Consider the following 16,067-nt stretch of genomic DNA (forward strand, 5'->3'; position numbering starts at 1 on the left):
CGTCTCCATTTCATGACATTTCTATTAACGAAGGTGGGCACTGTGGGTGGAATTTTTGTACAGTTGCATCTGTCTCTGGCAAAAATCAAAAGATTGTCATCCAAAAATCTATACTTGTCTTTGTGATACAAGTACGTACAATACTTTAGCTTATCCCAGATATACTCTGGAGTTCGTTGAGTCTCAGAAACATTGATCCCCAATACCAGGCCTTGATTAACACCGTTGCTTATGCCGTGTTCAGAAAAAGTAACGGTAACGAAACGGTTCTTTAGCCCACCAGTTACCGTTTCTTTTTTCTGTTTTGAAACGAGCAAAATAAACAATTTATGGAGATTTCTTCCCCGATATTTCTAAAAGAGCTGGCTCAAATGCTATGGCTTATTTGTTGCTGTAGGATTACCGGATGGTGGGTGTTGATTGTATGTTTATTGCGTATTTGTGGAGATATTCATAATAGGGAAAATGTATAGGAGTATGATGGTAGGAGCAGGAGTAATGGACAATTAGAAGTAATGTCGGATGACTAGAAGACAAAAGCTGGATTCTTCGTTGATCAGCTTACCCCTCTCGTCTCACCATTGAGACGACTGCCACAGTGGTTCAAAAGCCTTTTTGAATTCCAACAGAAATATCCAAGCAAATCTTGTTAACTAATAGCCATATGCGCGACAAATTTGAGCCAGACTTCAATAAATCAATCACGTCAAAATAACTTCTTATGGTTTTTGTAAGGAAGAAGACTGTTGAGATGGATATGCGCATTTCTCTCAATACCTGATAAGCTTTTTTGACCACCGTGGTGAGACGGGTGAGACGAGACGAGAGGAGACGACCGTGTCCAAGAATCCAGCTAAAATCTCCCTTCCCGGGGAAGAGTGGAGTGGCATGATTGACAAAGGGGACAGCACAAAAATATCACAGGAGTTTTGGCGGGAATGACTAGAATTGTTACATACAATTCACTAGATAAGCATGGATATAATATAGAATGTAAAGATGACTAGAGTTGATTGATGTGGTGACTAGATGGATTGACTAGGCGTTGTTGAGTTTGAATAATACCATCCTCCATCCGGTTTACCATGTCCACCGCTCTCCCCCAACCATCTAGGCATCAATGTTGCCTCCAGCTTCTCTGGTACCTCACGGTCGACCCGGTCTAGTCACCGTTACACGCACGGGCGGGTCACTGCAACCATCGGCCTTCTGCACGCACCACGCTCTCGATATGACCATGGCCATGCCGCTGCACCATGTCCACCCGCTGCAACCATGGCTATCCCGCACAAACCACGTCTCTCCGGTTGGTTCCGCATTGGCGTCATCGGCTGTCTGGGGGAGGTTCTTCAGCCAGGAGGCGGCTACTGTGTGCCACCTCTGGTGCATGTATACCATGTAAGATTATCGGATGGTGGCTGTTGATGAGATTTTTATTGCGTATTTGTGAAGGTATTTATAATATGGAAAATAGAACTATGGCTAGTATGATGGTGGGAACAGGAGTAATGGATAATTGGAAATAATGACGGGTGACTAAAATACAACAGTTACTGATGCAAAACTGATTCAAATTGATTCAGTGCACGAGGGAAAGGTGAAGTGGGAACTGTTAAGTCACAGGCACTACGAAAAACAGGTGGTTAGAGATGAACATTGAAGGAAGTCTTGGCTTTTGAAGAAAGTATGGTGGGCCAGAGTGAATCGATCCTTTATCAGCTTTATCATCTTTTTTTTAATTTTTTTTTGTTTCAATATTTTGGATTGTAAACGCATCCCGACGTACATATTTTGGGTTAACCTTCAAAAAAGATGAAAAATGATTGCTAAAACATTTAGTACATGTGAAAAAGTATTAGAATCAAACAATCCTCAATCCTCGAACCCCTAAACTCTTGTATATTTCTCATTTGTTTCACGTCACATTTCTTAACGTAAGAAAATATGTATCAAACGTTTTTTTCTAGTTTTAGGCCATTTTTCCGAGTTGTATCCCACTTTGATTTTGTCAGGTCAAGTGCAGTTGCATTTTCTGACCCAAAAAATGGATCAAATTTAGCTGTACTTATTGGTCACCAGGGCCGGCCAAACATTTAAATAAGATATGGTCTTCATTAACAGCAAAATTGTAGAAAAATCAACCGAATTTGAACAAAAAATGCAAACAAACTTCCCAAAACAAAGGCACCAACGCGCTCTGGGGGACTGTATGGGTTATCTTTGCCTTCCATGTCAAGCAACAAGTAGATGAAAGGGAAGATTGTGTCAAAATATATTCCAGCACTGAGATTTGAACTTGGTATCTTCAAATGCTTAACTAAACACTTATGTTCAGAAAATTATGTTTTTCAAGTTTCTTGATAGTAATCGTAAGTCAATTCTTCCCCAATTAACCGCCCACCACTTCATCATTTACCCCATACATTACAAAAACACGCCAAGATAATTCTGATTTTTAAAGGATAACTTTAGTACTCAGACAAAATTAAGTATTCCAACCTACATGTCCGTTTCGTTGCTGACACGGCCAGAATTGTGTAGTAAGTTGCAGAAAAATGTTAAATATTGCTCTTAAATTTGCAGATGCAAGAAAAGTGCAGGTAAATCTCGGATGTGTAATTTTTTTTTTTTGCAAAATTTGCATAATTTCCAGGATGCAAGTTTTAGCCGGCCCTATTGACCACATCAGAATTTTACAAAGAAGTAATGCGTTACCGGTAGTGAAAAAGTGATGCATTGGTCAAACCCTGCAGAGAACCATTTCTTTTCAGACCCACCTGAAGTTAATTACACATAGCAATTGAATTTCAAATTTGTTGGCGACTTTTCCCATGCTATTTGAACCCAATTTTGGGGCTATTTTTTGGGTTCATGGTAAATACCTTTCACAATCTGTTCAAATCTGGCTTGAAAGATGCTACCGGATCAACAACATGTGCTTACTTCATACAAATATTTAAGGGGAGCAAATTTAACAATGAAAAGCCCAAGGAAGAAGAGAGGTGGACTTCATTGTTTTAACTAGCCTAAATTCTCGAAGGCTTGGAGGTGCTCTCAAGGCGCACGTTAAGCTTCTACGTTCACTCCAATTGACCCTAACACTCGGATTGGAAATTCGCTCATGCATGTTTTTGAAAACGTGCAACATCACTCGTCTTTCATACCCTCTCCGAACAATGTAGCTGTATTCTTCCATAAAGTTGTCTCGTATCCTCTCGTCTCACCCGTCTCATCACGACGGTCAAAAAGCCTTATCAAGTTTTGAGAAAAATACTCGAATTCATCTTTGCCAGTTTTTTACCTCGTAAAATTACAGTGATTAGTTATTTAGCTCAGGCTAGGCGGTCATATGCTTAAAAGCTACAAGGTTTTGTTTAGCTGTTTCTGCTAACCGTCAAAAAGCCTTTTCAACCACTGCGGCAGTCGTCTTACTGTTGAGACGAGAGGGGTAAGCTGATCATCCAAGGATCCAGCTTGTACCTACAGCACCTACTCTTTCAAAATCTCGAAATGCGAAAGCACCCTCGAACTATCAAAGTTCCTGGTAACACATCATTGGACCTGCTCGACGTTTTGCAAGCCTGCTACACTTAAATTAGCCCAAATGGGCGAGGCACATTCAAGATGTGGCCGGGCAATCGACTTGTCCAGAGTTAGCATCGTGATATTATCTCTCGCCTTAAACGTGCGATAGATCCAAGCATATGTTTGAAAAACGTTACCCTCTTTCAACTGGATATGCCATCGTACTTTGTATTACCTTAGAGGGCTATGCCTAAATTCTTGAGGGATGCAAGGTGGTTAATATCATGACTGTAATTATCTCCGGGAGGAATCTTCAATTGCGTTGACTTTAATGTAGTTGAGTGGCACTTTCTTCCGTTCAAGGCCATATTTCTCTCAACAACCCAATCACAGAAATTAGAATATTTTTCTTAGTCAACTCAAAACATTAAACAACCATATTTTAAACCCACAAAAAAGCTCCGTTGACCAGTCACTGAATTTTTCACGAAAATCAATGAAGCCTAAGACTTTGATCAGTTTCAATAAAGTCTTAGTTCACTAATCACGCCCAAATCTATAAAATTACCTTCAGAATTCAAGTGAATACACAACTAAGTGTACTGATGATGATAGAAAAACAAATTTTCCAGGGTTACACTTTTAGCGTGTCTTTAGTAACTTTATGTAGCATTTTGGGCTGCTTTGAGACTATACAAGAAAAAGAAAAGTGATCTTTCATTTTTCCGATATTGAAAATGGATATCAATTCTTTGGGAAATAGATTATGCCATGCAAATATTCAGTCGCCTGACGATGCGCCACCGCTTGATCCTTTAATCTAAATTATAAATGTTTCTCTTGCTTAATTTCTAGGCCTTTTGTTAGGGAACTTAACCCCGTGCATATAAAGGGTTATTTAAGTAACTTTCACCTGCCCAGAATATTTCTCTCTTTGTATTGCTAGGACCCGCTAATTTCTTAATTTCTCCGCCAATTCTGAGTATCGTTGGCGCATGAACCACTGGAATATGGACGGGTATGACTAGGTTAAAATCTAGCAACTCTGATTCCATTCAACGAATTAAATTCTTCTTCAAATAAGGCTGGCCCCAAATCCCTCCAACTACGTATTTCAAATTTCAGGTCACTCAAACGACTGGGTCAAAAGTTATGCTCCCTCAAAGTTCAAAACATAAAAGGGCACAGAGCAAAGGGTTTAGCCCTCTTCGGGTGATCAATAACCACAAGAGGGCAAGTTCGCTCATTCTTTGAAGAGCTTTGTAGTGCCTTTTGAGAAGGCATAACTTGTGATTCATCCAGTTGCTCGATCGAGCTGAAAATTGAAGTGCGAAATTGTTGCGGCCTGTGACCAGTCTCATTTGAAGAAGAGCATGGTGAGGTAACTCTATCGCGAAAAGCTTATTCCTAAACCAAGCCTCCCCTGTCATATTCCAGTAGTCCATGGTTGGCGCCATCAGTTTTTATTGATGAGCATTAGCACCTTCCGACGTCGCAATAATGTAGATGCGTGGCTTTCACTTTAGATTATTTCCTAAGTTATTTGCTTTATGTCAGATCAATCATAAACTAACAACCCCCCTTTTATGCTGTTCTTTGGCTTATCAAAACGTCTAATCAGTCACCTGTTTTCTTTTTCTTTTCATTTCTATTGATCAAAGGAGAAAAATGCAATAAATCTTTCCACGAAATATATGCCCCTTCCTTCCTCCTTCCTTCCCCTCCCATTTCCCAACTCCCCTCTCAAATGCCAAAACATTCTTATTACCATCTTTATCCCGAACAAAGCAACTCCTTTTCAAATGTTCTTAACTTGGTCAACCCACAGACCACTAGAAGAAGGGTAAACATTATTCTCCACCGATTAGTTGGCAGTGCTACTTTTTTAAATCTTAACCTGACCTAATCAAACCTAATCAAACCTAATCCAAGGACACTAAAGCATTATATTACACTATAGAGTCCCTGCCTAATCTAACCTTACCTAACCCAACCTAACCTAACACGATATTGATAGCCCTTAAAGTCTCTATCTAAGCCTTTTAACATTTTGCTACAAATTTTAAAATAAGCACCGCCAACTAATCGGTGGAGAATAACGTTTATCCCAGAAGAAGTGGACTCCGGGGTCGGGTTTTTGTTAAGACAAAGAGTTAGCCTAAGGTAGAGGGCTAGTCAGAGAAGCGACACTCACGAGATTTCAGAGATTTTTTTGGGCCCCCTCGCGGCTGCCTGGTGTATGCGACGGGGATTGACTTTGAACACATTTAGTTACATGATTCTCAAAATTAAGTTCCGAATTCAGAGAGCCAGTGAGTTGATGGCTCGTTTGTCTGCTTTGGTTGAAACTGCCTAACGCAAGAGAAGTCAATCAGCCCGACACCCTGCTGCCCAACTACCAAAATGTGTTCAAAGCAAACAGTGCTGCCAGATGAAATGGATCGATTATCACCTAACTTTTGCCAAAAATAACCAGTTTCATCACCAGATTTTTGGGGCTCCAAACAAAAATAACCAAATATTAAAATGCAATCTCCTCATGAACTTCGTTGTTATTTATAGAGCCGGTCAAAATTTGAAGATTAATATGATCTTTATTGACAGCAAATTTGCATGAAAACAATCGACCAAATTTGCACAAATAAATGCAATTTTTTTTTCAAAACATAGGCACCAACACGTTCTGGAGGTTGTAAGGGCTGATTTTGCCTTCCCCATCAAGCAACACGTAGATGAAAAGGAAACTTATATCATGATATTTTCCAGCATTAGGATTTGAACCTGCTATCCCTAGCAAGCAGATCTGGCCTTGTCCATGCTACCTTCCTGACTGATCAGCATTTGCACATCCTTAATATTTTGCGAAAAAGATTAATGTCAGTTCATTAACTAAAAAACGTAAAGCCAGAGCGTTGCCATTGTTTTGCAGAACAATTTTGTTAAGAAAAGTGAGTTCTTCAAATTAGTTCTTAAATCGTAAATCTTAAAAATTGCAATGATAAAAGAGCTATTTCAGATTGATGGTAAACACAAAGAAGTCTGTTGGTAATATGTTTGCAATCTATTTCATGCCTAAATGTACTTTTTTCAAAATTCTCAATCTTTCAAAATTTCAAAATTCTTGGCAATTGTCAATTCGCATACTTCCTATTTTTGCCAACCATTGTTGGAATTTTCAAAATCACCACATCTGGCAGCACTGAAAGCAAAGCCTCAAGTGGCTTGGTGGGAGTTGCTCTAGGGATAGATACGCGAGGTTGAGTATACGTCAACAAATTCGACCGATCTGATTGGCTGCCAATAGTCGACGAAAATGGGCTTTGATTGGAAACCTTCAAAGAGGGCGCACGTTTGCATCGCATAATAGGGCAAAGCTTTGAATGATTTATGACAAATTTGATCCACCATGGATTTATGTAAGTCATTCCACAGGGTTAAGAGTGCCTTTTGTCATTGCAATGGTATAAGTGTGTTATTTCTCAATAAAATTTATTTGACACGCTGATCTTTCGCATGCTGCCAGTCTAAAGCACTTCAAAAAAGAAAGTAAAACCATATTCATCAAATTAAATTGTAAAGTATAAGGGACTTGTTTTTTGATACACTCAGGAAGCTCACATGTGATAGTTAATAATCTAGTAAAATACTATAGCAATCTAATCTTAAGAAAAATGGGTTCAGAAAGGATTTAGAAGGTAACAAAATAGTAGTAACATTCTAAAATGCCATATCAATGAATTAACTTGTCTTCAAGTAAAATTTGGCAGTGTCCTTGAATAAAATAGTCAATGACCCTTTCATGATAGAACTCTTTCTTGGTCAACGCCTCAGTTCAAAATCTGTTTGGAAACTTTTTAGTTCTACTGATCGTTTACATTTTTGAAGTGGAGCCACTTGTTAAACCTCGCTCGTCTGTGAATCCAGGGTCCCTTGCTAAGGCAAGACGAGCAGACGCCATTTCAGCCTGTTTTCTGGCTTAGGCAGTCTTAAGTTGACATTCGAGTATTTGTCAGTCTTAAACAAATCTTAACATCACCGGCCAGATTTTGCTTTTACATCTAGGATTTTCACCCGTTCAAAACTTCCGTCAAATGCCCCCAGATTAAGTTGAATTCCAAATGGAATGGAAAGCGTTACAATCTTTGAATCTTTTTATCTGGCCAAATACCAAACAACCATTTTGGCAATTTTCTCGCTAACGGAAAGAGTAACTGAAATTTAAAAAAAAAAAACAATCTCAAAATCTTTGCCGAATTATTCAACTGAACATGAAAAACAACCATTTTCAAGAGTCCATGTCGTGGAGTGAATGATTTTGAGTCCCATTTGACGGCTAGTTTGGTACTCCATAACCTACCTAATTGTGGGATTGGTCTGCGCCATTGGTCCTCCTTCTCAGGCTCTTGGGAAATATTGATCAGTGGATTAAGGCTGGCAAGCAATTTCAAATACGATGGGTTTTTGTAATGTTGCGCCCCTGGATGCACGTCTGGGTAAAGTAATGTCGAAACCTGCCAGTCATCACAAGATCACATATCACAGGTTTCCCAATGACCAAAAAATGATACAAAAGTGGATTCAAGTTATTCAAAGAAAAGATTATACTCCTCCTTATTCCAAAGTATGTTCACTACACGTCTTGCCCCAAGGCTTTGTTACCAATAGTCAAGATCTGCAATCCAGGAAAGAAAAAAAAGAACCTATAAAGAAGAAGGCGTTCTCTCTCGAAGATGTCTCAAACCCAGTTCTTATCCAACCCAATTCCCTAATCCTAAACCGTATCTTTCAGTCGATTGCAGCTCGATTGCAGCGAGAACAACAAGCTCAGAATTTGGCCATTTCCGAGTTTTTTTCAAGCAGATCAATTGAGGTCGCTCAAAGAGCTTGATGAGAGTATAGACCGATCGGTGTTGCTGCTTTAGCTTGTCCGAAGTTCGCCGTAGAAGTTCTCATACGTTTCTCTACTTCAACGACCAAGCTGAAGGAAGCCTCCAAATATTCTTTCAACTCTCCATTCTTCGGGATTCAATTTTTGTAATGAAAATGGGTGACATGGTTGTTCCGAAGAAAACTGTTTCACATGTGACTAAAAATGATAAATTAATAAGTTGTTCGGCAATTGGAAACGTCCTAAGTGCCCTGAAAGTCTTTGCGGAAGAATTGGATCAAAATTCTCAATTGATTGAATCTGTTATTTGGGATTTCAGACAGAAAGTTTCTCAATTGTCCATCTCTGATGACTAAGCACCAAATTTCCAATTTCTGTTGGAACAATTTGACCTGGCGCTTCATCAATCCAGAAAACACCGCCGATACTCTTCAGGCAAAGATTTAAATGAGATAGTTCAATCAGGGTCCATCCATAGAAACGTGCATGTCACAGAGTTACCTTAACACTAGCTTTCTTCAAGTAAGGCTCTTAGAATGTCTATTAGCATTTTTACTTATTTTTCAGACTTTTTAGCATCAAGCTGCTTATGGTTGGTTACGTCTCCAGCTCTTTATCGACTTACAATCAGTGATAACATCCTGTGCCTCCCCATCATCTCTTATGTCAAGGAATTAACAAGACCAATGGACACCTAGACTGGCCACAATGATAGAAACGTTGTTTATGTTAAGGAAAGGCTAAAAAGTTATAATGATAGAGAGAAACTGATGGTGCTAATGGAAGCTGATGGTTTGTTGGTGGACATGGACATGATGGACAAAAAATGAATGACCAACTTAGACTCAAAGACCATGAGGACGACCACCATGGAAGTCTTGAAGTCGTTGCACAGTTTAGTCTGTAAGGTACTTTATATGTTCGTAGATAACGCCAGCGCGAACTGAAAGCTCTACTCCCACGAGTTTTGCCAGGGTAATCTTCAAACATCAGTTCCTTATCCCTTTGACCCACAACAGCCTTTGCTCATTTCATTTGACGCAATTCATTACTTCAAAAATTTGAGAAATAATTTTGCAACTAAAAACAATTTTCAGTGCCCAACGCTTGAAGGTGATGGAGTTCTTCAACCAACCCTTTTTCATGTCGAGGAGCTTTTCAACCTTGAAAGAGGAAGGCCTTTAAAGATGGCCTACAAACTCAATCACAAGGTCCTGTTTCTAACAGCTTACTGTATTACCACCAATCGAGTTGAAGACGAGTTGGCTTTGTAGTCTTGGGATGCGTTCTTGCTTCTGGTTTATTTCACGGATGTCTGCTGTTGGTTGGAATTTGTGAAATCAGGCCGGCAGCCCATCTGGTCTTTGACTCCCAACCTCTCATTGTGGTAGTTCGGATAATACAATTGGTGAAACATTGCTAACGTGAAGACACCCAACCAAGGTATTCGGAAAAGAGACGTTAGAAATTTTGGACAAGAATACCTTTTTGATGTATTTCGAATCCTGGTTGACCGAGTGGGACGCCCTTGAAACTTCCCAAAAGGCAAAATCAGGTCTAACCTCAGAGACTCTAATTGCTACAAGACAAACCACGAAAGTGCTCATTGAGATAGCGGACTATTTACTGGACAAAGAAATCTTCTCTTACGTTCTCCTTGGCCAATTGCAATCAGATGTCATAGAAGGACGTTTCATTGGATTATTTGAAAACGAGAACATCAAGACGAAAGAGGTTGACGCGGACAAGGGCTGCAGTGAAAGGAACGAATCCACTAAAAACCTGCGTTGAGAGGGTGGAATTGAGGTAGTGCGATTATCATTTGGATGGAAAGTACATTTCTAGGAGACGCCCTTAATCCAATATTCAAGGAGGGTTGTATCTTCACGTCCGTTCAATTCAAGATCAATATTAGGAGAGAGAGAAACAGCAATGGTGGAAGAGACAGCAGGGCTGCTACATATACGCATGTGCATGCAATACAAGTGCACACCATCTCCCCTCACAGATGGAAGTATCCTCTTCCTCAGAAGTTTGAATAAAAAGTATTGGGGAGGAAATAGAATCGCTGTATTTGCTGAGATAGTAAGAAGTGCTTGATATGCGCAACCTTCGTTTCTTGAAAAATTGGACAACTCGTTTCTTCACCACGCAAGTGGAGCTAGCCAGTAAGGTATCAAATATCTTCCTAGGTAATGATTGAGGAAACATGATGACGACTCAAGATGTAGAAAAAGTTGATACGAAGACTAATATTTGATTGGAACAATCCACGTTAATGAATTGGGAAGCATTGTTGTTAAATGGAAGGGTAAAAGGCCAAGAACTTGGCACCAGAGAAAGGTCACAAACTTGAAATGGGGAAGGATAGATGATGAGGCTCGGGAATAATGCCTGGAGGGAACAAAGGTAAGTGGGGCAGCAAAGGCCAGGTGCTGGGTAGGATAGGGTATGCAATGCAGTTATCATCCACAATTCACGCGGTTGTATCCTCACGTCCGTTACATTCAAGATCAATAATAGGGGGGNGGGGAGAGTCTATAATGCATAAGAGAATTAAATCCCTATAACCTCCATGGCCTGGTGGCTAGGACTGAGGAACCAGAAACACGGGCCCAATGTTGGTCACTTGCAGCAACTTTGAACACCCACCATGCGCAAATCAATTGTGCTACGGGCTCATGACTATGTTAAGAACCACCGGCATTTATGTGGGCATGTGCGTATTTTTTTACACTGATCTATTTTGACAGTTTTGCAAACACTTAACTGATGTGGTGCCACTCTTAAAACCTGGTCACGGTCCACTGGGTTTTTCAATTAACCTAAAATTTGCACCTGGCTGGCCACTTGTATTCCTGTCATTTTAGCGACCTCAAACGTTGATATGTTGAACAAGCCTTCCTTGGGACATGCTCTCCTTTCAGCGCGTTCCCTAGGGGGGAATTTTGATACTTTTGGGTACAGGCAACCCCCCCAATGTGGCCACATGTTACCTTTTCAATTTTCTGCTTAACCCACTCAGATGGGCCCAAGTGGAGAGTAATCGCGTTTGAAGTTTTCAAACAGACGTGCCATTCCCTCCACCACCACCCAATTTCTTCCACCCACTCCAGATTTTATAAGGAATTGTCCAAAAAACCTAGCAGAGGTAGTCAGACATCTTTAAGCAGAGGCTTGAATGCTGAAAATGGCGAAAATGAGTTTAAGCATGGAGGTCTCAATTTAACTGGAGGTCTATCAGATTGTCGCCGTATACCCCGGTAGGCTTTGATCTCATTAAGAAACGGGGCTAAAAAGATGAGTTATGTGTTACCTTCGATCGGTTTTCACCCTCCATCCTGTTTAAGAGGCTACTGCTGATCATTTCCAGTCACTATAGTCCAATTTTCACATATATTGTTGTTTATAATTCAAATTGATTGACATTGGAATTCCAGGATCGTGTTTTAGTTGGCCCCTTTTCGCTCTGTAGTTAATAAAACACGTTTGATTCACTTTCAAGGAGTGCTTGGATGTTTCTGGTAACACCCACATCAAAAATACTTTGGAACTTTACACGAATTCTTGTCACTTGTAATTTTTGATTTTTTCGTTAAAAAAGAACCAGTCAAATTTCGTCCATCTTGTATCACCCGTTTACCTCAACTATAATTTCGAATGTCTATGACGAGGGAATTTGCCTGGTTTGGAGAGCGTGACCATTATTTTTTCAATTTCTGGTCGGGAGGTTGAGTTCAATGGTTTCTGAAATTTACGTTACACTATTAGGGTACATTTGGCGGCGTCAAATATGTTCCGCGTAACGTCGTCCATGGTTTACGTTAAAGAGAACCATAGGGGGCTAGAGAAACTAAAGGTTGAACACGTAAAAATCCTGGATACACTTTAGAAATATCGCTTTGTTCATTGGTGACAAATGTCTTTTATCAAAAAAGTTTTATTTCAAGAATTGAGACACTGCAGGCTTCAGAAGAACATCGCCAAAGTCTCATTCTGCACGAATTCCTAGAAAATAAGGATGCCAGTGTATCTTGGGACAAAAGTTGATTTGACAAAATCGATTGTATAAAGCGTATAAAACTGCTTCATGAACAACCTAAGTATGGAGAAAACCACGGAATTGATAAAAATAATGATTCATTCGATCCCAAATGTGATAACAAAGTTATTTGATATTTGAAAAACAAATCCACCAATTTTCAAGCAGAGATGGGGCCATGAGAATCAGAAATCTGAATATTTTGTTCAAAAGGTCAAAGAAGGTTAGAGTTAAGGTCCTAGAAAGCTCAAGTTGGCCAGATCGCATGAATCAAGAAAACTAATTGTAGAGGCATGGTTTTGGCCCAACTGGCAAGTTGTCACAATGCTAAAGCAGAATGGAATAGTAAGAACAAAATGAAATCAATATTGCAGCCAAAGAATGGAACCCAGATATACGACCAATCAAAGAAACTTGGTCATTTGTGAAAGGAGTATTGAAGAAAACATACTTGACCATAAAATCTAAAGATGAATGCAATATCAAATGGTTATGAGCAGTCAAGAAGGTCGATTCTGACCTCGTGCAGAAGTTGATATCTAGGGTCAGGAGCAAAATGATGTATCTGGCCCTTTAAGATAGATAAAACCAGCTTGATAGTTTCATTGATTAGAATTACCCTTATGTATGGTTATATACTATTGAAGTTTCAAAAAATTAGCTGAACACGCTGAGAAAGTCACCATTTTTCATGTCTGGATTTTTACGTGTTCAACCTTTAGGTAATTACAAGGCGGGAAAGACGTGAGGAACGCAGTTTAGTTTCCTGAATCACGCAACCTCGGACGAGGGCCCTCTCTACTTTTAGGATAAACTTAATTATAAGTTAATTTTCATCATCTTCATTGCTCCGCTTCAGAAGCTTGGTAGTAGTAATGTCAGTATCTCTTCTTATGCTGATGATACAAAATTGGTAGTTGGTAGAAATGGTCAGGATTCTGGTTGTCTGGCAAAGGTCCTAGACTAAATTTATTCCTGGGTTGCTGCGAGTAACATGGCCTTGAATGGAATGAAATTCCGTTCAATGACCTTTGGGTCGACGCCATTAGACACTCCACTATTAGATGATGAAGGTAAGGACATTGAGCAGGTCTCATCCATGAAGGATTTAGGTGTAGTCCTCCAAGATAATGGAAAGTTCGATGAGCATATCCAGTTGAAAGTTGGTAAGGCTTTTCAAACATGTGGTTGGATATATCGCACGTTTAAGTCCAGAGATAGTGTCACGATGCTAACTCTGTACAAGTCGATTGTTCAGCCGCATCTTGAATATGCCTCTCCCATTTGGGCTCCAATTAGTTCAGCAGGTTTGCAAAAGCTCGAGCAGGTCCAAAGATGTTTTACTAGGAACATTGAAGATATGAGAGAGCTCTCGTATTGGGAGAGGTTAGAAAGGTTGGGATTGTACAGTACTCAGAGAAGGTACGAAAGGTATCTGATATTGTACGTTTTCAAAAGCATTCATGAGCTTTGTCCCAACCCAGGATTTAGGGTCAATTGCAGTGACCGTAGAGGCTTAATGTGCGTTTTGAGAGCACCTTCAAGCCCTCGAGAATCCAGGCTAGTTAAGACAATGAAGTCCAACTCTCTTCTTTCTCGGGCTCCTTCATTGTTCAATTTGCTGCCCTCAAATATTCGTAGGGTTTATGTAGGGGTTGATCCAGTAGCAAGATTTAAGTCAGACTTGGACAAGTTTTTGACTAAAATTCCGGATCAACCTTATATTCAAGGATTAGCCAGATCAGCCAACTCCAATTCGTTGGTCGATCAAATAATATATATATAAATAAAAGTCAAGTATAATAAATGATCTTCTCGTCTTGAACTGCTGGGATTCCAATCCCGGTAGCGGTAAGGAAGTCCGCACCAAAAAAAAAAATAATAATAATAATATTTCGGCCCGCTCTTGGTCTCAACAAACAAAAAATCAGCTACCGACCAGAGTCCACTTCTTTTACTATTGTGTGATCAACCAAGTGAAAGAGCACGATCATGAGAAGCGTCAGTTTACTCGTTTATGGAGAAACGGCTCGCAGTTTCCAAAAGAACGAGAAAACCAAACATAACTTTTAAAAATTCGTAAATAATTGCTTACGCACCTCAAACTTCAACAAAAAAATGGCTGTCGAGAATGGACAGAGAATTTGCCTTAACTTTTTGGGTTTATTTTTTACGGGCTTTTCCCACAGCTACTGGGAGTTATCCTCAGTACTATTGAAATGATAGGTTATGGTTCGTCTATTTCTTACCTTGTAATCTTTGTATGACTTTTGGTTTACCAACGAATTGTAAGTTGGCCGACCGAGCTAGTCCTTGAATGTAGGGTTGATCTAGGATGCTACTTGAAAATTTGTCTGAGTCTGACTTGAAAGATGCTACCGGATCAACAATGGTTACGTTTTTCCCTTAAATCGTTTTCCCTTAAATTAAACCATGAAGGAGCCTGAGAAAGTAGAGATGTGGGCTTCATTGTTCGAACAAGCCTGGATTCTCGAGGGCTTGAAGGTGCTCTCAAAATGCACATCAAGCCTCTACAGTCACTAGAATTAGCCCTAAAACCTGGGTTGGGACAAGACAAAGCTCATGGATGCTTTTGAAGACGTACGGTATCAGATACCTTTCGTATGCGCTCTGAACCAAGCATTTTCACGATGTTGCTGGAGAATCGACTTGTACAGAGTTAGCATCGTGAAGCTATCTCTGAACTTAAACGTGCGATGTATCCAACACACATTTGAAAAGCTTTAGCTACCTTCAACTGGATATGCTCATCGAACTTTTTAGGACTACATCTAAATCTTTCATATTTGAGGCCTGCTCAATATCTTTGCATCCATTATCAATGAGTGGAGTATTGAAAGGCGTTGACCCAAGGCCATATTGCTCTCGGTAACGCAAGAGTAGATTCGACCTAAGTCATTAGATCTAAGGCTACTGGAATCTTGGTCATTCCTAAGAGAAACTAACTTCATATCGTCAGCATAAGAAGAGACCCTGGCACTAATGTCAAGCTCTGGAAGGGGGAGGGGCAATGAATATAAAAATAAATCGAATTCAAAATGGCAAAATGCACAGTGATTTCAACCTCAAACATGAACGTAATCATTGAATTCTAAATATATGGGCCTTGACCCTCTCAACCAAATAGCCTGCTATTGGTTAGATTTGGTTAGATTTGGGACCTAAACCATGCTTTGGCTACCATGGAGATGAGAATGAGGTTACGTAGTAAGTACTACTTATGTGATCAATCTCTCTGTCTGAGACTCAACTTTTCCAAACAGTATTGCCAATTTTGATCCCAGCTTGATTTTTGTCAGGTCAAGTTTACTTGCATTTTCTGACCCAAAAAACAAGCAGACTGGGAACAAACTTGACAGTACTCGTTCGAAATTTTGGGCGCAGGCAGATTGATAGCATCAGTTGTAAATACAGAATGAAATTTAAATCTTTAGTGAGCTCTTGATCAGCTAAGATACATAGTACATTATTACATTTTGAAAAGTAACCCGCAACATTTTGACCAAGATTAGGCTATTTGCTTGAAAGGGCATTCATAGGCCATACCATGGATGTTTGAGGTTAACTGTGCATTATGCCATTTCGAACTCA

Source organism: Tigriopus californicus, chromosome 9 (assembly GCF_007210705.1).
Source record: "Tigriopus californicus strain San Diego chromosome 9, Tcal_SD_v2.1, whole genome shotgun sequence".
NCBI lineage: Eukaryota > Metazoa > Arthropoda > Copepoda > Harpacticoida > Harpacticidae > Tigriopus > Tigriopus californicus.